Source organism: Oncorhynchus masou, chromosome 12 (assembly GCF_036934945.1).
Source record: "Oncorhynchus masou masou isolate Uvic2021 chromosome 12, UVic_Omas_1.1, whole genome shotgun sequence".
Lineage (NCBI taxonomy): Eukaryota > Metazoa > Chordata > Actinopteri > Salmoniformes > Salmonidae > Oncorhynchus > Oncorhynchus masou.
Genome location: NC_088223.1, coordinates 28,772,377 through 28,799,356, shown reverse-complemented (window position 1 = coordinate 28,799,356; position 26,980 = coordinate 28,772,377). Strand labels below are relative to the sequence as shown.

Genomic DNA, 26,980 nt, shown 5'->3' with positions numbered 1-26,980 from the left:
GGAGCGTACATTGAGGCACAAGAAGAACGGGAAACCTGATCCGTATAACATGAAGTGGACCAATTTCGGTGGTAATTGATCGGATTATTCTACTTTAAGAAAAGGAAACACCACACTACGGCATAATTTCATTTTTTTTCCCCGCAAAGAGGAGGATGGTAGCCGGGTAGTCACAACTTCGGACACGCTGCTGTTCCTTGGCACGCGCACTGATCCAGTTGGTGAGGTGAGTGCTACTAGTAGCCCACTGGAGATGGAGAATGATAGGCTACATTGTTGTTATATTGTTGCACATCATAACCACTTGTATGGGATGTGAGAGGGATAGTTGTAGTCTGCAATGTCACACGTTTTTGGTACATTTAAATCCAATAAAGACTATGGAATAGTGCGTCAACAGCAAGCTTTATGCTTTTTACCTAGGAATTTGACGTAGGCCATTTCAGAGCTACAATATATTCAAAATGTATTCTTTAATTCATTGTCAAATATATGCACAATAATATGACCGTTGGACACCTATAAGCAAGCCAGCTGTGGTATCTAACGTGGGCTTTCTATGGCAATACAAACATTTAGAATGGAATGAATGTGAAAGTAGGGTTAGGCCTTTCTTTAATGCTTCTTTATTACTTGACGACAGTGGCTTACTCAGCCTTTCGGGCTGATGAAGCAACGCTTTCAGCTCTGTTCCAATGTGTAATTGCCCCAACACGTGGGCGGCCAAAGGGTACTACGGTACTGTGCCTAACTGATCATCATAATGCTCTATAATAACGGCAATTGTTGATATTCTCCAACAGAATTATACATATTTAGACCAAGTTGGTAGTTTTCATAAATGCTTGCTCCCTCAGCCCTCTAAACTGGTTTTCATCTGCCTCTCCACGGTTCTCTGAAAAAAACAATGTATAACATTTTGACATCTGTCTCCATGGGGGCGATGAGCAGTGATTTGTGCACTGGGGACCCATAATTATTACAATCTAGCCTGCCTCAGACCTGTCTTGTTTGTCTATCGTGTCAACCTTGGAGGCACAAATGTCAAGATAGAAAATGCAGGAAAAGTTAGCCTGGGGCACCATGATGGCTTATTTGAGCAGCTCAGCTGAATCTGACAAGGCAAGCCAGATCAAAACTGTGATCTTATGAGGCCTGTATACAAGCCTGCTCTGTCTGAAGCCATTGTCTTGAAATGAGATCAGATAGCAGTTTATTGAACTCTTCCTCTGCTGTGTGTGTCACAGGAGGCTGCTGAGGGGAGGATGACTTTTAATAATGACTGGAATGGAATGGTCAATACCATTTCATTTATTCCCTTCCAGCCTTTACAAAGAGCCTGTCCTCTCCAATGAAGGTACCACCAGCCGTGTGTGTGCTTCTCTTGTTTATTTACATATCTGGTGTGCTTTCATCATCTCTTTTGTGATGGATAGAAGAAAGAACAGATCTAGGTCTAAAAGGGACAATGACCCAGGAGACCAATATCACAGTGCCTGTGTAGTCTGCTGTCAGTTTGGTGTGTGGGTTAGTCGGACAATGACAGAGCTCCCATCACCCCATGGTGCCACTGCTTTTCAGACACATCTTCTCTCTTGTAGTACAGGAAGTGAAATAACTAACAGTGACACTCCTTTTTTAGTTTTTTTAGGCGTAGTCCTTTCAACAACCACTTTCACACCTGGCAAACAGTTTGACTACGTCCAGCTGGTCACCTGGAATAATATACATAGAATGAAAGATATGGACAGTAGGCTACATACTTTGTGAAATGACAGACTGGCTCTGGCTGGTTCTTTATCAGTGATGTGGCTTATTGACCTCTGACCAGTTACAACACCACTCACTCCTCTCAGGACTCACTCCAGGCTCAAGTGACATTTCAGATGCAAGAAAAAGCATATTCTGTGTATCCCAGGGAATGGAATGGAACAGAGGCTGTTATTGTAATCAGCGAAACCTCTTAACCTCATCCTTCCTCTTTCTCTCTCCCTCTTCTTCCTCCTCCTCCGTATCATCAGCTTTCTGCCCATCTGGCCCTCTTAAGACGTTTGGAGGTCTTCTTCCATTAAAGTCCCATTGCAGCCATTTCTGGGTAACAATTTAGTACCTTACTGTAATAGATTTTCATTTAAAATGGGCAAAAATAGCTTTTTGGCAACTTTCCCAAGCAATAATCATTTTGCTAGGAAGGTCTGGGGGTGGTCTGAATGGGGAGGGGAAAACTGAAATTGGTCTAGTTTACTGCATGGTGATGTCACCATGAAAATCCCAAACTCCTGCTAATGCAAACCTCCTGATTTTAAAATACAATCAGGAAATAACACTGATCAAATGTTTTGACACTTTTACAGTGTTAGTTTCATCAGCTGTTGTACAATATGACACAAAACAAAGGAGAAAAAGCTGAAATTTGACTGCACTAGATCTTTAACAGAGAGTGGTGAGTGTCTCTTATAAAAGAGACTGACTATGGGTTACTGCTGCTCCCTCTCACTCTCCCTAGGCCCTGGGTGGGTGGTCCTGTAGCGGGAGAGATAGAGAGAACCTTAGCTAACACTACCATTCTATACTCCATATTCTAACTGATCTCATTGCGGTGGTGGTCGGCTGGTTTTATAAAAACAAGCTGATGTTTCCATCACTACGTGAGCTGCTGTAATGTGATGGTGGCCAGCCGGGAAGGTGTTTCATTGCCTTTTACTCGTGCGTGTGTGTGTGTGGAACGAGACTGAGAAAGCTGTAGCTCTCAGTACCATTCCATCAACATGATCCCACTACCTCCTCCTGTTGTCTGACATGAGGTGGTTATGAAGACCAATATGTTTATTTATTTAACCAGGTAGGCCAGTTGACAAGGTCTCATTTACAACTGCAACCTGGCCAAGATAAAGCAAAGCAGTGCGACATAAACAACAACACAGAGTTACACATAGACAAACGTACAGTGAATAACATAGATTATGATATTTATTTTATGTACAGTATGTGCAAGAGTAGGGAGGTAGGCAATAAATAGGCCCTAGTGGTGAAAATAATTACAATTTAGCATTAATACTGGAGTGATAGATGATGTGCAAGTAGAGATACTGAGGTGCAAGAGGGTAAGTAATAATATGGGGATGAGGTAGTCGAGTGTTCTATTTACAGATTGGCTGTATACAGGTACAATGATCGGTAAGCTGCTCTGACAGCTGATGCTTAAAGTTAGAGAGGAAGATGAGACTCCAGCTTCAGAGATTTTTGCAATTCGTTCCAGTCATTGGCAGCAGAGTGAATTCACTGCACTGTGGTGAACAGTTGCTGTAAGGAAGATGATCTGTAGGCTTATGAAGGGATGGAGGGGATAGACAGGCTTTGGGGTGTCCTTGTAACAAGATGACATGTTGTTTGTCAGTTGTCACTACTATGTAGTTCAAAACAGTGCAGTGAATTCACTTCACATTGATGTGAGGCTTCAGCCTTTGGGTTGGTTGCTAGACCACTGTGTGTGTGTGTGAGAGCAGTGAAATAAATGTTAGTATTTTATTACTCCTCTGTATTGTATTGAGCAGGCCAGTGACCTAAGAATGGCAACTCAGTCAGTGATTGACTGAAGCTGAAGGTTGTTGACCTTTGCTGTGACCTATGGCAGGGTGGCGTTTAGAAGGGATGTTTTCATTTTACCCCGTTGGTAAATGTCAGTCAAGGTTCTCCAGGGGATCTGTGATTTCACTGAGAGTATAACACACAAATATATATATTACTCACTCACACACACCAGCACAAGCACAGCAGACAAATAATTATCCTCTATTTGATAGGTACACTGTAGAGGACAGAGTGATTATAGTAAGGGAGGAGTCCTCTGCCTCTCTGGAGAGAAGGATGAGTTGGCTGCTTTGTTCTTTGGGTTTGGCAGACAGACAGCGGCTTGCTGCACAGGCAGCGGCTTGCTGCACAGACAGCGGCTTGCTGCACAGACAGCGGCTTGCTGCACAGACAGCGGCTTGCTGCACAGACAGCGGCTTGCTGCACAGACAGCTGTAACTCAATAGGCTTCCACTGACAGCAGGCAGCACAAACACACACACACATTACTCCCTACGTGGAATTCCAAATGAAGGGCCTTCAGTCTGACCTGTCTCTCTGAGGTTGCTCAATGTCAATCCCCCTGCTGCAGCCTCTCGTGTGTGTGTGTGTGTGTGTGTGTGTGTGTGTGCGCGTTTACAGTGTAGTTATCAAATCAAACTTTATTTGCCACATGCGCCGAATACAGCAAGGGTAGACTTTACTGTCAAATTATTACTTACAAGCCCTTAACCAACAGTGCAGTTCAAGAAGAAGAAAATATTTACCAAGTAGACTAAAATAAAATGTAACACAATAACGAGGCTATATACAGGGGGCACTGGTACCGATTCAGTGTGCAGTGGTACAGGCTAGTTGAGGTAATCTGTACATGTAGGTGGGGATGAAGTGACTATGCATAGGTAACAAACCACGAGTAGCAGTAGTGTACAAGACTGGGGGGTCAATGTAAATTGTCCGGTGGCAATGGTTTTAAAAAAAAAAATTTTTTTTATGAATTGTTCAGCAGTCTAATGGCTTGTGGGTAGAAGCTGTTGAGGAGCCTTTTGGGCCTAGACTTGGTGCTCTGGTACCACTTGCCGTGTGGTAGCAGAGAAAACCGTCTATAACTTGGGTGACAGGAGTCTCTGACAATATTATGGGCTATCCTTTGACACTGCCTATTATATAGGTCCTGGATGGCAGGAAGCTTGGCCCCAGTGATGTACTGGGCCGTTCACACTACCCTCTGTAGCGTCTTATGGTCAGATGCCGAGCAGTTGCCATACCAGGCAGTGATGCAACCGGTCAGGATGCTCTCGATGGTGCAGCTGTAGAACCATTTGAGGATCTGGGGGCCCGTGCCAAATCTTTTCAGTCTCCTGAGGGGAAAAAGGTGTTGTTGTGCCCTCTTCACGACTGTCTTGGTATGTTTGGACCATTGTTGGTGATATGGACACCAAGGAACTTGAAGCTCTCGACCCGCTCCACTACAGCCCCGTCGGCGTTAATGGGGGCCTGTTCCGCCCATCTTTTCCTGTAGTCCACGAGCAGCTCCTTTGTCTTGCTCACTTTGAGGGAGAGGTTGATGTCCTTGCACCACACTGCCAGTTCTCTGACCTCCTTCCTATAGGCCGTCTCATCATTGTTGGTGATCAGGCCTACCACTGTTGTGTCGTCAGCAAACTTAATGATGGTTTTGGAGTCGTGTTTGGCCACACAGTTATGGGTGAGCACGGAATACAGGAGGGGTTTAAGTACACACCCGTGAGGGGCCCCAGTGTTAAGGATCAGCGTGGCAGATGTGTTGTTGCCTACTCTTACCACTTGGGGTGGCCTGTCAGGAAGTCCAGGATCCAGTTGCAGAGGGAGGTGTTTAGTCCCAGAGTTCTTAGCGTAGTGATGATCTTCGTGGGCACTATGGTGTTGAGCTGTAGTCGATAAACAGCAGCGTTCAATCTCACAAAGGTGTTCCTCTTGTCCAGGTTTAGAAAAGGCAGTGTGGAGTGCGATTGCGTCATCTGTGGATCTGTTGGGGCAGTATGTGAATTGGAGTGGGTCTAGGAGGATGATGTTGATGTGATCATGACCAGCCTTTCAATGAACTTCATGGCTACCGACGTTAGTGCCACGGGGCGTTAATCATTTAGGCAGGTTACCTTCGCTTTATTTGGAACAGGGGACTATGGTGGTCTGCTTGAAACGTGTAGGTATTACAGACTCGGTCAGGGAGAGGTTGAAAATGTCAGTGATGATACTTGACAGTTGGTCCTCTCATGCTTTGAGTACACGTACTAGTAATCCGCCTGGACCAGTGGCTTTGTGAATGTTGACCTGTTTAAAGGTTTTGTTCACATCGGCTACCGAGAGCGTTATCACACAGTCATCCAGAACAGCTGGTGCTCTCGTGCATGCTTTAGATTTTTTTTATCTCACCTTTATTTAACCAGGTAGGCTAGTTGAGAACAAGTTCTCATTTACAACTGCGACCTGGCCAAGACAAAGCAAATCAGTGCGACAAAAAACAACACTGTTACACATGGGATAAACAAACGTACAGTCAATAACACAATAGAAAAATCTGTATACAGTGTGTGCAAATGAGGTAAGGCAATAAATAGGCCAAAAGTAATTACAATTTAGAAAATTAAACTGGAGTGATATGTCATTGGCAGCAGAGAACTGGAAGGAAGACTGCCAAAATAGGTGTTGGCTTTAGGGATGACCAGTAAAGTATACCTTCTGGAGCGCGTGCTACGGGTGTTGCTATGGTGACCAGTGAGCTGAGATAAGGCGGAGCTTTACCTAGCAAAGACTTATAGATGACCTGGAGCCAGTGGGTTTGGCGACGAATATGTAGCGAGGTCCGGCCAACGAGAGCATACAGGTTGCAGTGGTGGGTGGTATATGGGGCTTTGGTGACCAAACGGATGGCACTGTGATCGACTGCATCCAATTTGCTGAGTAGAGTGTTGGAGGCTATTTTGTCAAGGATCGGTAGGATGAGTAGAGTGTTGGAGGTTATTTTGTCAAGGATCGGTAGGATAGTCCGTTTTTACGAGGGTATGTTTGGCAGCATCAGTGAAGGAGGCTTTGTTGCGAAATAGGAAGCCGATTCTAGATTTAATTTTGGATGGGAGATGCTTAATGTGAGTCTGGAAGGAGAGTTTCCGGTCATGCTTCAGTGTTGCTTGCCTCGAAGCGAGCATAAAAGGCATTTAGCTTATCTGGTAGGCACTGGGCAGCTCGCGTTTGGGTTTCCCTTTGTAGTCTAATAGTTTTCTAGCCATGCCACATCCGACGAGCGTCAGAGCCGGTGTAGTAGGATTCAATCTTAATCCTATATTGACACTTTGCTTGTTTGATGGTTCATCTGAGTGCACAGCGGGATTTCTTATCTGGTCGCTTATAAGTCTCCCGCTCCTTGAAAGTGGCAGCTCTAGCCTTTGGCTCAATGAGGATGTTGCTTGTAATCCATGGCTTCTGGTTGGGATATGTACTAGAGGTCGTCCGATTAATCGGAATGGCCGATTTAATTAGGGCCGATTTCAAGTTTTCATTACAATCGGAAATCTGTATTTTTGGGCGCCGATTTCTGAAAATAAAAAGGTTTTATTTTTATATATAACTAGGCAAGTCAGTTAAGAACACATTCTTATTTTCAATGACTGCATAGGAACTGTGGGTTAACTACCTTGTTCAGGGGCAGAATGACAGATTTTCACATTGTCAGCTCAGGGTTCCTATCTTGCAACCGCACAGTTAACTAGTCCAAAGCTCTAACCATTGCACTCCATGAGTAGCCTGCCTGTTATGCAAATGCAGTAGAAGCCAAGGTAAATTGCTAGCTAGCATTAAACTTATCTTGTAAAAAAACAATCAATCATAATCACTAGTTATAACTACTAATCCAGTTTAGCAGGCAATATTATCCAGGTGAAATTGTGTCATTTCTCTTGCGTTCATTGCACTCAGAGTCAGGGTATATGCAACAGTTTGGGCTGCCTGGCTCATTGCGAACTAATTTGCCAGAATTTTACGTAATTATGACATACATTAAAGGTTGTGCAATGTAACAAGAATATTTAGACTTAGGGATGCCACCCGTTAGATAAAATACCGAACGGTTCCGTATTTCACTGAAATAAAAAATGTCTTGTTTTCGAAATTATAGTTTCCGGATTCGATCATATTAATGACCAAAGGCTCGTATTTATTTGTGTTATTATGTTATAATTAAGTCTGGTTTGATAGAGCAGTCTGACTGAGCAGCAGCAGGCCCATAATCATTCATTCAAACAGCACTTTTGTGCGTTTTGCCAGCAGCTCTTCGCAAGCACAGCGCTGTTTACGACTTCAAGCTTATCAGCCGAATGGCTGGTGTAACCAATGTGAAATGGTTAGCTGGGGTGTGCGCTAATACTGTTTCAAACGTCACTCACTTTTAGATTTGGAATAGTTATTCCCCTTGCGCTGCTAGAGCCGCAGCTTTTGTAGAGCGATGGGTAACGATGCTTTGAGTGTGGCTGTTGTCTGTGTTCCTGGTTCGAGCCCAGGTAGGGGCGAGGAGGGGGACGGAAGCTATACTGTTACACTGGCAATACTATAGTGCCTATAAGAACATCAAATAGTCAAAGGTATATGAAATACAAATGGTATAGAGAGAAATATAAATTTATAGGACTATGTTAACTACAACCTAAAACCTCTTACCTTGGAATATTGAAGTCTCATGTTAAAAGGAACCACCAACTTTCATATGTTCTCATGTTCTGAGCAAGGAACTCAAACGGTAGCTTTTTTACATGTCACATATTACTTTCTTCTCCAACACTTTGTTTTTGCATTATTTAAACCAAATTGAACATGTTTCATTATTTATTTGAGGCTAAATAGATTTTATTGATGTTTTATATTAAGTTAAAATAAGTGTTAATTCAGTATTGTTGTAATTGTCATTATTACAAATTTAAATAAATAAAAAATTGGCTGATTTTTAATCGGTATCAGCTTTTTTGGTCCTCCAATAATCGGTATCAGAGTTGAAAAATCATAATCGGTTGACCTCTAATATGTACGTACAGTCACTGTGGGGATGACGTCATCGATGCACTTATTGATGAAGCCGATGACTGAGGTGGTGTATTCCTCAATGCCATTGGATGAATTACGGAACATATTCCAGTCTGTGTTAGCAAAACAGTCCTGTAGGGTAGCATTCCTGCTTTAGTTATTGCTTGTAAGCAGGAATCGGGAGGATAGAATTATGGTCAGATTTGCCAAATGGAGGGCGAGGGAGAGCTTTGTACGCATCTCTGTGTGTGTGTGTGGAGTAAAGATGGTCTAGTTTTTTTTTTTTTTTACCTGGTTGCACATGTGACATGCTGGTAAAAATTTGGTAAAACTGATTTAAATTTGCCTGCATTAAAGTCCCAGGCCACTAGGAGTGCCGCTTCTGGGTGAGCATTTTCTTCTTTGCTTATGGCCTTATAGAGTTGATTGAGAGCGGTCCTAGTGCCAGCTTCGCTTTGTGGTGGTAAATAGACGGCTATGAAATTCTCTTGGTAGATAGCGTGGTCGACAGCTTTTCATAAAGTACTCTACCTCAGGTGCGCAATACCTCGAGACTTCTTTAATATTAAACATTGTGCACCAGCTGTTATTGACAAATAGACACATACCCCCACCCCTCGTCTTAACAGAGGTAGCGTCTCTGTTCTACCGGTGCATGGAAAATCCTGCCAGCTCTATATTGTCTGTTTTCTTCGTTCAGCCACATCTCGGTGAAACATAAGCTGTTTCAGTTTTTAATGTCCCGATGGTAGGATAATCTTAATAGTTGGTAATTTATTTTATTTTCTAATGATTGCATGTTAGCAAGGAGAAGGGAAGGCATTGGGAGTTTATTCGCTCGCCTCCGGATTACTCGCTCGCCTCCGGAATACTCGCTCGCCTCCGGATTACTCGCTCGCTTCCCCGAACTGTACCCCTTTTCCGCCGTCTTTTCTTCTCGCAAAAGTTGTGGATCTGGGCCTGTTCCAGTGAAAGCAGGATATCCTTCTCGTCGAACTCATTAAAGGTAAATGTTTCTTCCAGTCCACGGTAAGTTATCGCTTTTCTGATGTCCAGAAGTTATTTTCGGTCATGAGACGGTAGCAGCAACATTATGTTCCACAATAAGTAAATAGGTTACACAACACAAAAAAAATGAAAATTGCACAATTCTTTGGGAGAATGTAAAACGTCAGCCATGTTCTTCAGCGCCATCTTGATTTCTGTCAGGATGTCTTGTCTATTTTCAGTAAGTACTTAGCCATCAGCCAAAGATCAATAGGACTAGTCCTTTTATAATTCTGAATCTTCAGACAAGACCATGCATATCAAATGGCACGCTATTCCTATTGTAGACCACTAATTTTGACTAGGGCCCATATGGCTCTGATCAAAAGTGATGCACTATATAGGGAGTAATGTGCCATTTGGGACCTGGGATAATGTATAATGATGGAGAATCGAGTGTCGATCTCATTAGATCATTTGTAACCAGTTCTCTAACTCTCCTAAACAGTTCGCCCAACAATTGTTTATGTTTACTAGGCAGCAATAATATATTCTGAAGAGCTCATTTCATAGATTGCCTAAGCTAGAGTCTGTTAAGTTGGTCTCAGGCACAATGGTGGGTTCAATTTGATTTCAATTGGTACTATTAATTAGGCTTTTATTAATACGGGCTCGCATTGAGTGACCTGAAGATCCCTCTTGAATCTCTGACAAAAACAGAACAACAATATAGTCAATGTAATAGTCTGTAAGAGGGTGAGTGGGGTGATCTTGGTGTGTGTGTCTACAGTCTAGTTGTACCGTCAGGATGAGAGAAGAGGTGTGTGTGTTCTGCTCTTTTGTCTCTGTGCCACTGTCCCTCTTCCAGCCAAGCGCTGTTGTCAGACACTGCCTGCGGGCCATGTCTCTCTCTGTGCGTGTGTGGCCCTGTCCAGCAAGAGAGAGAAGCACATGCAGGCCAGATAGAGAGAAGAGATGTGACCATGGCACAGCGCTGTTTACATGTCTGTTTAGACGAGGGACGGGGGAATGTGGCGAGAGGGGACAGCCTTGTCTTGTACACACTCTTGCAAGAGGCTGTGGGCTAAAATATTGATGTGTGATGGTTGGTTGTTGCTATTGGCACAGGCTGTTGTCACATGTTGGGGACTCCGACTCTCCCAAGTCTCCTCTTCTCTCTGTCATCTCTTCTCAAGTCTCAGATTCAGCTCATTGTCGTTGTTGACCCCCTTTTTACTCCATAAAGTTCTCAGGGTGGCATTTTCCTCTCACAATCATACACGCTATGAGTAAATGCACCAGAATGTTTTCAATAAACTGCGAGTTGATACTGCAGCTCACAATTGCATTAAGTGTGATATGAGTTTTGTCTCTGTCATCTCCACTAACCATTAGTGCAATAGTTTAACTAGTTTAACTAATAGTTAATTTCATTAGGCTTGAGCCATGTCAACCTTTGCCACATCGTTGATCAAATCAGTCAACGAAACGCCGCTAAAGTATTTGAAAGAAAACAAATAGTATAAGCCCCATGTTATGGAGCGGGGCCAGACTGGCTCATAACCCTCTGGAAATATGCTATTGAGTCTGAATGACCATGGATGCAGCACTGTGATTGACCCTCTGGAAAGGAGCACAATAGATTGCTTGTTTGGTGATCACGAGGGTACTCTGCTCCCCCACACACACACGCACACTCTTTCTGCTTCATTTGTCATGTTTTTGACAGTTTGTTTTTATGGGTTAGAAAACACTTTGAACCCCAGAGTTAATCATTGTTAACTTCTGACGTCTCTAAGAAGAAAGACTTTATGGTTTCATGATAAGGGCCTCTTGAACCTGATCACCAGTGTTCACAAGGAAGGAAATATAATGCTACATGGAATGATTGACCGATAACAACCAAGATATGGCCTCTGGTCTGTCCCAGGCGATTAAAATACGTCTTTATCTAGTTATCTGATGTCTTTTCAACCAGGACTAGTTTACAACCTGACAATTAACTAGTTATGACATTTTATTACCAATTTTGCCTTCTGGATATTGTGGGATAAAGAACAGGAGTAGCAGATTGATTCTCTCGCTCCAAACAACTTGTTCTTAAAGTGGACACTTCAGTGTAGCACCTTTTTCTGAGGGCACACTTGTTAAAACCTCTTGGAACTCCCCATCCCGGATCCGGGATCGTGACTAAAGCCTCAGGCTCATTAGCATAACGCAACGTTAACGATTTCTGAAAATCGCAAATAAAATGAAAATAATGCGTCTGCTCTCAAGCTTAGCCTTTTCTTAACAACACTGTCATCTCAGATTTTCAAAATATGCTTTTGAACCATAGAAATTGACTAATTTGTGTAAGAGTATGCAAAGCTAGCATAGCATTTTGAGTAGCATTTAGCACGCAACATTTTCACAAAAACCAGATAACCAAATAAATAAAATCATTTACCTTTGAAGAGCTTCTGATGTTTTCAATGAGGAGACTCTCAGTTACATACCAAATGCGCAGTTTTTCCTGAAAGCGTCTGTGTGTAGGAGAAATCGTTCCGTTTTCTACATTGCGTCTGGCTACCGAAACGAACCGAAAATTCAGTCACCTACAACGTAAAACTTTTTCCGAATTAACTACATAATATCGACCGAAACATGGCAAACGTTGCTTGGAATCAATCCTCAAGGTGTTTTTTCACATATCTCTTCATTGATATGCAGTTCGTGGAAGCTTGCTTTCCTCTGTATCCCATGGAAAAATACTGGCAGCTGCCTTTTGCGCACCAATTTCGGCGCAGGACACCGGGCGGACACCTGGTAAATGTGGTCTCTTATGGTCAATCTTCCAATGATCTGCCTACAAATACGTCACAATGCTGCAGACACCTTGGGGAAACGACAGAAAGGGCAGGCTCATTCCTCTCGCATTCACAGCCATATAAGGAGACAATGGAAAACAGAGCCTCAAAAATCCTGCTCATTTCCTGGATGCCGTCTCATCTTGGTTTTGCCTGAAGCTCACGTTCTAGGGCACGCACAGAAAATATCTTGGTAGTTCTGGACACGTCAGAGTGTTTTCTTTCGAAAGCTATCAATTATATGCATAGTCGAGCATCTTTTTGTGACAAAATATCTTGTTTAAAACGGGAACGTTTTTCATCCAAAAATGAAATAGCGCCCCCAGAGCATCAACAGGTTAAACTTGTAGCTAGAGGTGGCTCATCTAGGTGGGTGGTAGCCTGAGGCACAACCAGGTAGCTAGAAGAACAGTCACATTCAGCCTTTAAGATCTCCTGTGAGAGAGAGCCACCAAATGCAAGTCTCCTCTGATTAGTCTTCGTCTGAGAACTTAGCTTGTGAAACATGAGAGAGGCGAGATGCTGTGTAAACGTTCTGGGGATCAGTGGCGAGTGAGAGGTCTACTGGGACGTGTGAGTCTGGGTGCGTGTGATCGAGCTGTCTCACTGGATCGGTCTACCTCTCTTTTGTCATCTTCTCTTCCTCTACTCTCCACCTCATGGCTTTCTATCTTCCTTTCCTCTCTTTCTCTCTGTGAATGCACTGAAAGATGCAATATTGATTGGGCTTCACCCAACCGACTGTAAAAAATAATGACCCATGAATCCCCTGAGACAAAGGACAACCAGTCAGTGTAAACAGAATGTCAAGAATATCTCTCTCGCTCTCATTATCACTCTTTCATTGTCTCTCCCTCCTTTTGCGCTCCTTCACTTGCTCGCTCTCACCCACCCCCACCCCTATTTCTGCTATTTCTGCAGGGTTTCACTTTCCATCCTATGGAGAGGCTGATTGCAATGCTGCTGTTACCATGGCAGCCAGTGGAACACATTAAGCTTTATAATAACACACAGAGTGGAGAATGGGAAGAAAATAATCAAGAGCATGAGGAGGAAACTATAAATAGAGAGCAGTAATTCCTAGCATCATTTATTAAACCGTAACTTCAGATGGCTGTGTTGGCTTTGTAACACATAATTTCCCTTGCAGCTAGTACAGTATACACATTGTCCCTTCCCAGAGTCCCCTATCAAGTCAGTCAGTTTTAACAGCAAGGGCTGATTCCAGTAATGTAGGATAGCTGCTATGGTGTTTGTGACCTCATTCAGCTATCCTGAGCCCTACTCTCATATTTAAGGATGAATAATGACACATGCCCAGTCATCTAGGGACAGTCAGACTGAGATGTGGCCCACGGATGACTTTGTATTTTTTGTTGTTTATTACTGGATCAGAAACTGGACCATCTTATGCTTCACGAAGTCGTGGCTGAACGACGACAATATCAACATACATACAGGTGGCTGGTTATACGATGTACCGGCAGGATAGAACAGCGGCTTCTGGTAAGATAAGGGGCTGCGGACAATGTGTTTTTGTAAACAAGAGCTAGTGCACAATATCTCAGGAAGTCTCGAGGTATTACTCGCCTGAGAGAGAGTATCATGATAAGCTGTAGACCACACTAGCTGTTTATATACCACCACAGTCAGAGACTGGAATTAAGACAGCTTTTGAATGAGCTGTATTCCGCCAAAAGAAAACGCCCACCCAGAGGCGTCGCTCCTAGTAGCTGGGGTCTTTAATACAGGGAAACTTACATCTGTTTTACTAAATTTCTCTCAGTATGTCAAATGTGCAACCAAAGGGAAAACCACTCTGGACCACCTAGACTCCACAGAGATGCGAACAAAGCTCTCCATCGCCCTCAATTTAGCAAATCTGACCGTAATTCCATCCTCCTGATTCCTGCTTACAAGCAACAATTAAAGCAGGAAGCACCAGTGACTAGATCAATAAAGTGGTCCGATGAGGTAGATGATAAGCTCCAGGACTGTTTTGCTAGCACAGACTGGAATATGTTCCAGGATTCCTCCGATGGCATTGAGGAGTACACCCCATCAGTCATTGGCTTCATCAATAAATGCATCGATGACGTCGTCCCCACAGTGACGTGCATATATACCCCAACCAGAAGCCATGGATTACAGGCAGCATCCGCACTGAGCTAAAGGGTAGAGCTGCCGCTTTCAAGGAGCGGGATGAACCCAGAAGCTTAAGAAATCCTGCTATGCCCTCCGACGAACCACCAAACAGGCAAAGCGTCAATACAGGACTAAGATCGGATTATACTACACCGGCTCTGGCATTCGTCGGATGTGGCAGGGCTTGCAAACTATTACAGACTACAAAGCGAAGCACAGCCAAGAGCTGTCCAGTGACACAAGCCTAACAGACGAGCTAAACTACTTCTATGCTCGTTTCGAGGCAAATAACACTGAAAAATGCATGAGAGCACCAGCTGGTCCAAAAGACTGATCATGCTCTCCGCAGCCGATGTAAGTCCTTTTAAACGGGTCAACATTTACAGGGCAAGACAGATTACAAGGACGTGAACTGCAAGCATGCACTGACCAACTGGGAAGTGTCTTCTATTACATGTTCAACCTCTCCCTGTCTGAGTCTGTAATACCAACATGTTTTAAGCAGACCACCGTAGTGCCTGTGCCCAAGAACACTAAGGTAACCTGCCTAAATGACAACTGACCCGTAGCACTCGCGTCTATAGCCATGAAGTGTTTTGAAAGGCTGGTCATGGCTCACATCAACACCATCATCCCAGACCCACCCTAGACCTACTCCAATTTGCATATTTCACCAACATATCCACAGATGATGCAATCTCTATTGCACTCCACACCGCCTTTTTCTACTAAACACCTCCCTCTACAACTGGATCCTGGACTTCCTGACGGGCCACCCCCAGGTGGTAAGGGTAGGTAACAACACTTTTGCCATGCTGATCCTCAACACAGGGGCCCCTCAGGGGTGCATGCTCAGTCCCCTCCTGTACTCCTTGATCACTCATGAATGCACGGCCAGGCACAACACCAACACCATCATTACATTTGCCGATGACACAACAGTGATAGACCTGATCACCGACAACGACGAGACCGCCTATAGGGAGAAGGTCAGAGACCTGGCCGTGTGGTGCCAGGATGACAACCTCTCCCTCAATGTGATCAAGACAAAGGAGATGATTGTGGACAACAGGAAAAAGAGGATGAGCACACCCCCATTCTCATCGATGGGGCTGTAGTGGAGCAGGTTGAGAGCTTCAAGTTCCTTGGTGTCCACATCACCAACAAACTAACATGGTCCAAGCACCCCAAGACCGTTGTGAAGCGGGAACGACAAAACCTATTCCCCCTCAGGAGACTGAAAAGATTTGGCATGGGTCCTCATCCTCACACGGTTCTACAGCTGCACCATCGGGAGCATCCTGACTGGTTGAATCACTGCCTGGTATGGCAAATGCTCGGCCTCCGACTGCAAGGTACTACAGAAGTTAGTGCGTACGGCCCAATACATCACTGGGTCCAAGCTTTCTTCCATCCAGGACCTCTATACCAGGCGGTGTCAGAGGAAGGCCCTAAAAATGGTCAGACTCAAGCCACCCTAGTCATAGACTGTTCTCTCTGCTACAGCACGACAAGCAGTACCGGAGTCTAGGTCCAAGAGGCTTCTAAACAGCTTCTACCCCCAAGCTATAAGACTCTTGAACATCTAGTCAAATGGCTACCCAGACTATTTGCATTGCCCCCCTCTCCCCCTATTTACACCACTGCTAGTCTCTATTGTCATATATGCATAGTCACTTTAACACTACCTGCATGTACAGTTGAAGTCGGAAGTTTACCTACACCGTAGCCAACTACATTTAAACTCAGTTTTTAACAATTCCTTTCGTTTAATCCTAGTAAAATGCCCTGTTTTAGGTCAGCTAGGATCACCACTTTATTTTAAGAATGTGAAATGTCAGAATAATAGTAGTGATTTATTTCAGCTTGTATTTCTATCATCACATTCCCAGTGGGTCAGAAGTTTACATACACTCACTTAGTATTTGGTAGGATTGCCTTTAAATTGTTTAACATGGGTCAAATGTTTCGGGTAGCATTCCACAAGCTTCCCACAATAAGTTGGGTGAATTTTGGCCCATTCCTCCTGACAGAGCTGGTGTAACTGAGTCAAGTTTGTAGGCCTCCTTGCTCGCACATGCTTTTTCAGTTCTGCCCACAAATTCTCTATGTGATTGAGGTCAGGGCCACTCCAATACCTTGACTTTTTTGTCATTAAGCCATTTTTCCACAACTTTGGAAGTATGCTTGGGGTCATTGTCCATTTGGAAGACCCATTTGCGATCAAGCTTTAACTTCCTGACTGATGTCTTGATGTTGCTTCAATATATCCACAATTTTCTTTCCTATTGATGCCATCTATTTTGTGAAGTGCACCAGTCCCTCCTGCAGCAAAGCACCCCCACAGCATTATGCTGTGCTTCACGGTTGTTATTGTGTTCTTCGGCTTGCAAGCCTCCCCTTTTTTCCTCCAAACATAACCATGGTCATTATGGCCAAACAGTTCTATTTTTGTTTCATCAGACCAGATAACATTTCTCCAAAATGTACGATATTTGTCCCCATGTGCAGTTGCAAACCGTAGTCTGGCTTTTTTATGGCGGTTTTGGGGGCAGTGGCTTCTTCCTTGCTGAGCGGCCTTTCAGGTTATGTTGATATAGGACCTGTTTTACTGTGGATATAGATACTTTTGTACCTGTTTCCTCCAGCATCTTCACAAGATCCTTTGCTGTTGTTCTGGGATTGATTTGCACTTTTCGCACCAAAGTACGTTAATCTCTAGGAGACGGACCGCGTCTCCTTCCTGAGTGGTATGACGGCTTTGTGGTCTCATGGTGTTTATACTTGCGTAGTATTGTTTGTACTGATTAATGTGGTACCTTCGGGCATTTGTAAATTGCTCCCAAGGATGAGCCAGACTTGTGGAGGTCTACAATAATTTTTCTGAGGTCTTGGCTGATTTCTTTTGATTTTCCCATGATGTCAAGCAAAGAGGCACTGAGTTTAAAGGTAGGCCTTGAAATACATCCACAGGTACACCTCCAATAGGCAAATTGACATAATTTTCTGGAATTTCACAAGCTGTTTAAAGGCACAGTCAACTTAGTGTATGTAAACTTCTGACCCACTGGAATTGTGATACAGCAAAATAATCTGTCTGGAAACAATTGTTGGAAAGATTACTTGTGTCATGCACAAAGTACATTTCCTAATCGACTTGTCAAAACTATAGTTTGTTAACAAGAAATTTGTGGAGTGGTTGAAAAACAAGGATTAATGACACCATCCTAAGTGTATGTAAACTTCTGACTTCAACTGTACTTACTACCTCAACTAACCGGTGCCCGGTTAGACATGCAGTTAGTTAAAGGCCCTGTGAGTAATTGGCACCATTTTATTATCACTTAATTTTAAATGTAGTGTGTCCAGGTTTTTGGATCTACATTATGGAAGGGAAGTGAGCCCCACTAACTCCATGTCAGAAGCCTATTGAGCTCTCTATGCTTAGCAGCTTTGTAACAACCCTTGCCCTCTGACCATTTGAATGAAGAGTTCTTTTATCAAATCTATTTTTATTGGTCACATACACATTTAGCAGTTGTTATTGCGGCTTTAGTAAAATGCTTGTATATTACCTGGCTTTAGTATTGTCTTCTACACAGTACACACCACAGATATTGTCTGACGAAACAATCCTATTTATTATATAGGTCACCATTTCTATACAAAATGATCCCTCCCAAACAAGACCTAGTGGGGTCATTATTCTAAGCCGCAACTGCAGATGCTGTACATTATTCAGGTTTGGTTCAGAAGTGTTCCATTTGCTAGACAAGAAGTGTGTTTTTTTTATTTTTTTATTATTTTTATACAGAGACGTATAGATCAAAACATAATATATTCCTTTTCAACTGTCGTTGATTGCTGTGGATTGTGGTATTACACACATCTGAAGCAGCCAGCACTGGATAACATTAGACCTGTTTCCTGTCCGTCTCAGCCAGCCAACCCTGGATAACACAAACATCTCCTGGATAATAGTAGACCTGTTTCCTGTCTGTCAGCCAGCCAACCCTGAATAACACATTCTGTACATTTCTGGAGACCATCAGACATGTTTGGAGTGCGTCTGTTTGTCGGCCTTCACCATTGCATGATGGTCCTGCTTGTCCCTGATTAGTCCTGTTGTCTCCTGCCTGCTTGTAATGCGTCTTATGATTTCAGCAGGCAGACCGTGACAGGCCTCTCCTGTAATGTATGTAGCCATGAAGGCAGCTGTAGACCTGCCCATGCTAATTGCAGCTTGTCTTCTCTGCTTCTGGAGGCTGGAAGGGCCACACAAAGAGAAGCTCTAACATGTGAAGGCATGAGAGGGGAAGAGGAAGAAACTGTCCTCCTGCCTTCCTAGACGCCTAGACACACACTTAACGGTCTGGAGACAAAAGGCAGAGCTTAGCACACACACAGCCACACATTCATATCCACTCCCTAAGGTCTCTGTAGGGGTGCCAATTGAAAAGCCTGGGAATGTGATGTGTTATCGTACCCTACTCAAGGGCCTGGGGTGAGATGTCTAGTATCCTATTGAATGTAAAGCAATTTCAGTTGGAGAAAAACGCCAATTAGAAATGTATCGTTTTTCTGGCCAATTTTCACTATGAAATAGGCCAGGGTCAAAACGGAGAAATGGAGACTGGAGGGAGAGATTCTATATGAGATTGTGGAGAGAGACAAGGACAGGATGAGTGGGAGTGATTTACAAGTGGATGAGCAGAGAGAGAAAGGGAGAGGGTAAGCCGTGTGAAGTGAGAGCGATAACAACTGTTGACAAAGGGCCATCGTGTGCATGCACACATCTCCTTACCCATGTCAGAACACTCAACTGCTGTGTCATTATGTTGACATGGTATGAGGACTTACCAATCCTCTCACCTTATGCCAGTGTTTACCCGACACCAGTCAACATGTGACCGGCGAGGAGGTGTGTGTGATTGCATGAAAGGGTTGTGTGACACCAGGACACAGTGATTATGATGACGTCATATTGAAACTAGGCCACGACAAACCAGTGATGGATAGGAGGAGGAACCATTAGGCTCACGCTAGTGCTCAGGGCTAACAGATGGCCTGTGGCCCCTGTCCTTTAATGTGTGTGTGCGGCACCTCAATATGGTTGTGGAGACAGGGATTGTACTGAAGAAGACTGGGTTATTTCAAGAGAACTGAATACTGGGAAAGAGAAGAGGGAATGGTTCATTTGCTTGCCAGAGGTGGTTTTTCACCCGTTGCCATAGAAACAGCAGCTCAATGTGTGTGAGTGTATTTGTGTATAAATGCATGTGCACATTGTGCAGTTTTTTTTTCTTCCTATCGCTGTGTGTGTCAGGGTTGGACTCAATTCAGAACTGAATTCTTGACTGTTTTCTAATTTCATTTTGAAGTAGTAAACAGGATCCAGAATCGCAATTCTAATTTAAAGGAAATGTAATTCGGTGAAATTCAATTAAACTTATTTCTATGTTAGGTGTTGTCTATACAAACAGTTTATTAGCTCCACCCATCTAGTACCAGGTCTGAACCCCCCCCCCCCTTGCCTCCAGAGCAGATTGAATTCTTCAGAGTATGGAAAGGTTGATCAATTGGTATCAAGGGACCTAATGTGTTCCAGGAAAACATCCCCACACCATTACGCCACCAACCTGTACTATTGACACCATTTAGAATTAGGCCATGGACACATGCTGCTTACGCCAAATTCTGACTCTGCCATCAGCATGACGCAACAGGAACTGTAATTCATCGGACCAGGATGTCTTTCCACTCCTCAATTGTCCAGTGTTGGTGATTGCATGCCCACTGGGAGTCACTTCTTCTTGTTTTTAGCTGAATGGAACCAGGTGTGGTCGTCTGCTGCAATAGCCTATCCGTGTCAAGAACCGACGAGTTGTGCGTTCCGAGAGGCCGTTCTGCACACCACTGTTGTACTGCGTCGTTGTTTGCCTGTTAGCGTGCATGATTTTTGCCATTCTCCTTCGACCTCTCATCAACGAGCTGTTTTCGCCCACAGGACTGAGGTTGACTGGATGTTTTGTTTGTCGCACCATTCTTAGTAACCCCTAGACACTGTCATGCATAAAAAGCCCAGGACATTTCTGACATACTGGAACCGGCGCGCCTGGCACAGATGATCGTACCATCCTCAAATTTGCTTAGGTCGCTTGTATTGCCCATTCTAACGTTCAATAGAACAGCAACTGAATGCCTGCTTTATATAGCAAGCCAAGTCCACGTGACTCACGTGCCTGTAGGAGCTAACCATTTTTGTGAACGGTTGGTGTACCTAATAAAAAGTGTACATCCTGAACATAAATTAAAAAATATATATATATATATATAAACTAGGAAAGTCAGTTAAGAACAAACTCTTATTTTCAATCACAGCCTAGTTCAGGGGCAGAACAACAGATTTTTACCTTTCAGCTCGGGGATTCGATCTTGCAACCTTATGGTTACTAGTCCAACACTCTAACCACTCGGCTACCTGCCGACCTGTATATATTGTGTGTATATAAACGGGGTGTGTATATATTACATGCATAAGCAATAGATTTTCTTAAAATGTAATGATCATGGAAAACAAATCCTGTATGCAAATATTCAGTTATTATATTTCATTAATTACCTAGATTTTGTTCAATGGGGGGAATACTACATTTCCCAGAATGCATTAGTTTAACTCAAGTTGACCCTGAGGCCTTCAGAAATAGGCAAAAAAAATGAAATGGTTGAAAATATAATGGTATATTCTAAACACTAAAGTTAAAAGAATATATTAACATAGTTCCCAGAAAAAAAGGAATATATTCTTTGGTATCTTGAAGTGTGACCTGTCAGATTCAATTAAACGTATGTTCTATGACTGAGTGTAACTTATTTGAATTGCACGGAATTAAATTCTTCCTGACACTTGAATTCAAATTCTACGTGGCCAATTTAGAATTTCGACTCATGAGTTGAGTGGAAGTCCATTCTGAATTGAGCCCAACCCTGGTGTTTAGCTGTGTGCACCCCCGCAATCGCGTGAGACCGGGGATGTAATTCTGCCTGTCACTTATGTAGCTTAGAGAATGCAAAACAGACTCCCCAACTACAGCGGTCACCATGAGAGCAGGCAGGCAGCCAGCCAGCCAGTATGTACAAAGAGGAGAAAGCTATTGTTTCCAGCCATGTCCCAGATGAAACTGACAAACGGATGACGTCCATCTGAGCTGCATGTCTGATGAAAACAGCCCTGTGCTAGCTGAGGTGGAACATTAGAGGATAAATGTCCTATTAGATGTGTTACCTGTTTGTTTGTTTTTTTTTTTGGGGGGGGGGGGCAAAAATGTAAATGCTTTAACGGTGCAAAAAAAACAAGTGAGAAATCTGAGGTCTTTGCAATATTACAAGGACTCCCTCCTGTGGACAAAAATGGCAGTAGAAAATAGTTCATCCTGAAGAGTAGATATTTTTGGTGTGACTATTTCTTTACCCTCTTTATGTCTCTCTCTCCCTTCATTCCCCCTCTCCCAGGCAGCAGTAGCAGGGTTCTGATCCTGGGGAGATGACGGAGGTGGTAGAGCCCAAGCTGGACTTTGCATCCTCGGGTCGCTCGGGGAGAAGGAATGCCCTACCTGACATCCTGGGTTCACCGGTTGGGGTCAACCCCACTGACCTGCAACTCAAATTGTCCGAGCTCCACCTCACAGGTGGGTTAGCTTAACCTGTATTTTTTGTGTTCTGTGTCTCTCTCGGTCTCTGTCTAATTTAGTAGATGTAGACCTAAAACAAAATTATTTGCCCAGGGTTCCAGGTTTTGTTCACAAAATAGGATTTTAACCCCATGGGTCTTTCCTGGTGAAATTAGGTGGAAAATGCTAACTAACTGCAGTCCTGTTGGTTTGTCTCTCTGTCTAGATGGTCTGGGAGAAGCCCAGTCTCCCACGGCAGAGGAGGCCCCACTCCCTACAGAGAGCTCTGAGAGGAATGAGGGATCATAAGTCTGTCTGGGGGGAGGCCCCTAACTAGCCCCGATGTTTACCTCCAGTGAAGCCGATGATAACTGGAGAAGAGGGATGGATGGGTAGAACGATACAGAAGGACCGATGAAGGAGAATGATGGGCCTGTTTTGAACAGCAGCTGAGCTGCAGAGAGAAGGATGATGATAGGATGGACAGGGAATGGTCTCTATCACCCAATCTGAAAAGACTCTTAAGACAAGCATTGGTGTGTGTGGGTGGAAAGATCACCTTTACTCCAACACACTGCCATGAGAAACAATGGATGTATGCTGATTATATACTGTTGTACACTACACATTTTTATGATTCAATCAAGACTCAAAACATTCAGCAACGGAGAAGTCACAAGTGAAAAAATAAAAAATGTACAATATCCTACTGGTGTCTATTAATTGGCCACTGATTCAACACAGCCAATCATGTGGGACGATGGGCGGATCCTAGTGGCCAATAGTGGTTCAGAGCTTTCTAATTGGTCTGGAAGAGAAAGTAAAGATGTATTATAATGTACTGGATGTGTATGAAGAATGAGGTGAGAGTGAGTTAACTGTATAACAAGAGGCAGCTGGCTTCCTCTTTCAGGGTGTCACAGACATTGATGTAATCATGAATTCACATCTGAGACTTTAATACAGAGGGCAGTGTGGTATGTAGTGCATGTATGGGTTTTTAAACGTTGTTCAAATGGTTTTAATGACAACCAATGGGGCTAAAGCTAATGGATCGAGATGATTGCTGTGATTGTGACCAGAAGTGTTGATGTGTTTATTTGCAAAGGTTAGCTAGTTGCTAAAGCTAACATTATGAGTAGCCTGACAATCCAATCCCTGTCTTTTAAAACATTCCTGAAATGGTTTCTCACTGCCAACCATGTGCTGTTGAAGCAGTCTGACGCTGTTGGCGCATTTCCATACAGGATTTACCTCAATGTAGGCTCAGACTTTTCTGTTTCCACCTACGCGGGCACCCGTGTCTCACTGGGCCCTGGGTCCGGCGGACCAGGTCTCACTTGTGGCCAACCCAGACCGCTGGTACTTTTCAGCTGGCAATTACATAACAAACTGAACTTTTAACACCTCACAAAGCAACTGTTTTGATTATGCAGAGGCTGTTGATTCTGCTCGTCAATGTCAGCCCTCGCTATGGAAACCATTTCCCCTACTATAACATAAGGGTGTGTACACTAGTGTAAAGCTGGTGTAACAGTTTCACAACGGCATGTGAAAACTGCTGTTGTGTTCCTCTCAGCTCAAGGCTGTCTTTCATTAAAATTATTTATATTTTTCCAGACTTCTCAGAAAATGTGCCTGGTAGCAGTTTACACAAGAAACCTGCTTTGTTGTGTTCTATGGGTGCGTTCGTAAATTCACTCTGGTTATCTACTCCGATTTCAGAGCACTTTCATCTGAGGGTGCCAGAGCACAGAATAACTCATTTATGAACGCTCAACACCCGTTGAATATGGCCGGTGTCAGTAAACGTTGGCAAAAAAAGCGTTGCCAGCAGCACAGTTATAGTCACCAACACTCTGGATGACATGAAAACAGCCTAACCAGCTCTGACTCTTTTACACACCCAAGCAGAGTGAGGTGTTCTCTCATTTTAGTATGGAAGTAGCTAGTCAACGTTGGCCAGTTAGGTTGGGTGCTTGACTGCCATTGTAAGGTCAGAATGCTTTCATCAACCCTACTCCTTTGAATTTAGGAACGGACAATCTGACAACATTGAATTTAGGAACACCCAGAGCACACTCTAGATTGAATTTACCAACACCCCCTATATCGCTGAAGTACTTTTAAACAGTATTTGGGCTATTGACCCGTAGAAGACATGTCTACCAGGTCTTTGATGATAAACTATAGAAAAATGTCACTTATCACAACAGTACATATGTTAATGATGTACTGGCTCAGAGGAATACCACCCACACTTACAGCAAGGCCTTGGAGATGGAAGGCTTGTGCACTTGCAGTGTGGTCAGCATATGCCTGTTGTCTGGGCATGGGAGCAAGCACCAAGCAACACCACCACCAAAGTGTTGCATCATGTATGGAGTTGCAGCATGCCTTCTGCCTCCTGCTGCTCCACTCAGCCACAGACGGACAGCCCGGGAATTCACACAGCCCCCCTGGAGGCCAGCACACAGGCCCATTTCTTTACCCCCACCCCCACCCTGGAGGCCAGCACACAGGCCCATTATTTTACCCCCCCCCCTGGAGGCCAGCACACAGGCCCATTTTCTACCCCCCCCTGGAGGCCAGCACACAGGCCCATTTTTTTACCCCCCCCCCCGGAGGCCAGCACACAGGCCCATTTTTTTTACCCCCCTGGAGGCCTGCACCTTGCAGCCTGTCTGAGAGAACTTGTATCTGTTCTATTTCACTCATCAACACATTAATAGAGCTGTGAGAAGGGAGATATGCATGATCACGATAGACTAATGATATGAACACTCAGGACCAGATGCACGGTAAACAGAAGGACAGCCATATACAGTACTTAGTAATTAATGCCAATATTGACTGTTTTACATTACAGGATGCCAGTCATTACACTGTTGTATATATTGGGATATTACATGAGGAAGAGTCTATTCACTATACATACATGTGTTCATATAGTGAATATACATTCACGATACAATACAAGAGAATGAACATTCTGTATTATCAATCGTCTTTTTATGAAATGTTTGGGCTGTGTGTATCATTGTATGGTTTTGTCTGAAGTGCAGGCAACTGATGCTCTTATTTGTGATGTACTTATTACTGGAGTCGTTCATGTAATAACTCAAGGTAAATGCTCATTCTATGGGGAGGAAAAATCAGAGGTGTGTCTCGTAGTGTACCCTGTTTTCAGTTGTGGTATGTGCAGTATATTGTATTTAGCATAATTCCACATGTCGATTCTTTCAGGTGGGTAGGCAACATGCTATAATAAATCCACAATGATTCACATAGATAATTGGTGTTTGCTGTTTTTCTTCTAAGCCAGATGGTGGTTCTTCAACTTCCGTCTTGGAATACTTCAGTCCTGCTGCGAACCCAGGAGTAACATTATGTTTTGCATATTGTAAAGTACACTATATGACCAAAAGTATGTGGACACCTGCTCTTCGAAAAACGAATTCCAAAATCATGGGCATTAATATGGAGTTGGTCCCCTAGTATGATGTAGGGTTAAGATTTCCCTTCACTGGAACTAAGGAGCCTAGCCCGAACCATGAAACAGAGCACTAGACCATTATTCGTCCTCCTCCAAACCCAGATTCGTCTATTGGACTGCCAGATGGTGAAGCGTGATCCATAACTCCAGAGAACGCGTTTCCACTGTTCGGGAGTCCAATGGCAGTGAGATTTACATATCTTTGGCTTGTGTGCGGCTGCTTGGCCATGGAATCCCATTTCATGAAGCTCCAGGCGAACAGTTATTGTGCTGACGTTGCTTCCAGAGGCAGCTTGGAACTCTGTAGCGAGTGTTGCAACCGAGGACAGACGATTTTTACGTGCTATGCGCTTCAGTACACGGCGGTCCTGAGTGCGGCTGAGCCGTTGTTGCTCCTAGACGATTCCACTTCACAATAACAGCACTTACAGTTGACCGGGGAAGCTCTAGCAGGACAGAAATTTGACGAACTGACTTTTTGGAAAGGTGGCATCCTATGACGGTGCCACATTGAAGTCACTGATTTATTAGAGCATGTAAGACCAATGTTTGTCTATGGAGATTGCATGGCGGTGTGCTCGATTTTATTCAACTGTCAGCAACTGGTGTGGCTGAAATAGCCAAATCCACTCATTTGAGGGGGTGTCCACATACTTGTGTGTATATAGTGTATATTGGATCACCGAGGTACCAAGTTGGACAATGTAATTATTTTTGTAAAACACCCAGTGGACAAAACTGGTTCCAATGACATTACAAGCAGCTTTGCCCACTGCATGGGCGAGGACAAGGGCTAAGGCTAGCAGGACAAGTAGTAGTAGTTTTTTGGGGTATTTTTACTATTTTATATTTTTGACTACTTTTACTTCACTACATTCCTAAAGGAAATAATTTACTTCTTACTCTAATTCACACACCTCTCAAGAGAACAGCCCTGGTCATCCCTACTGTCTCGGATGTCTGAGTGTTGGAGTATGCCCCTCCGTAAAAAAGAAGAAGAAAATGATTCCGTCTGGTTTGTTGAATGTGAAATGATTTATACTTTTACTTTTGACTCTTAAGTATATTTAGGCTCCGAGTGGCTCAGCTGTCTAATGAATTGCATTTCAGTAATATAGGTGTCACTACAGACACTCTGGTTCGAATCCATAGGGCGACGCACAATTGGCCCAGTGTCGTGCGTGTTTGGCCAGTGTAGTCCATCATTGTAA

General features: G+C 43.7%; 1 long non-coding RNA gene across 1 annotated transcript; it reads left to right on the top strand.

Moving 5' to 3' along the window:
• On the top strand, positions 1-24,727 carry LOC135549810 (uncharacterized). The gene is made up of 3 exons (XR_010457026.1): positions 1-226; positions 22,116-22,291; positions 22,500-24,727. It is a non-coding gene; the product is annotated as an uncharacterized LOC135549810 (long non-coding RNA).
• The last annotated feature ends 2,253 nt before the right edge of the window (positions 24,728-26,980 follow it).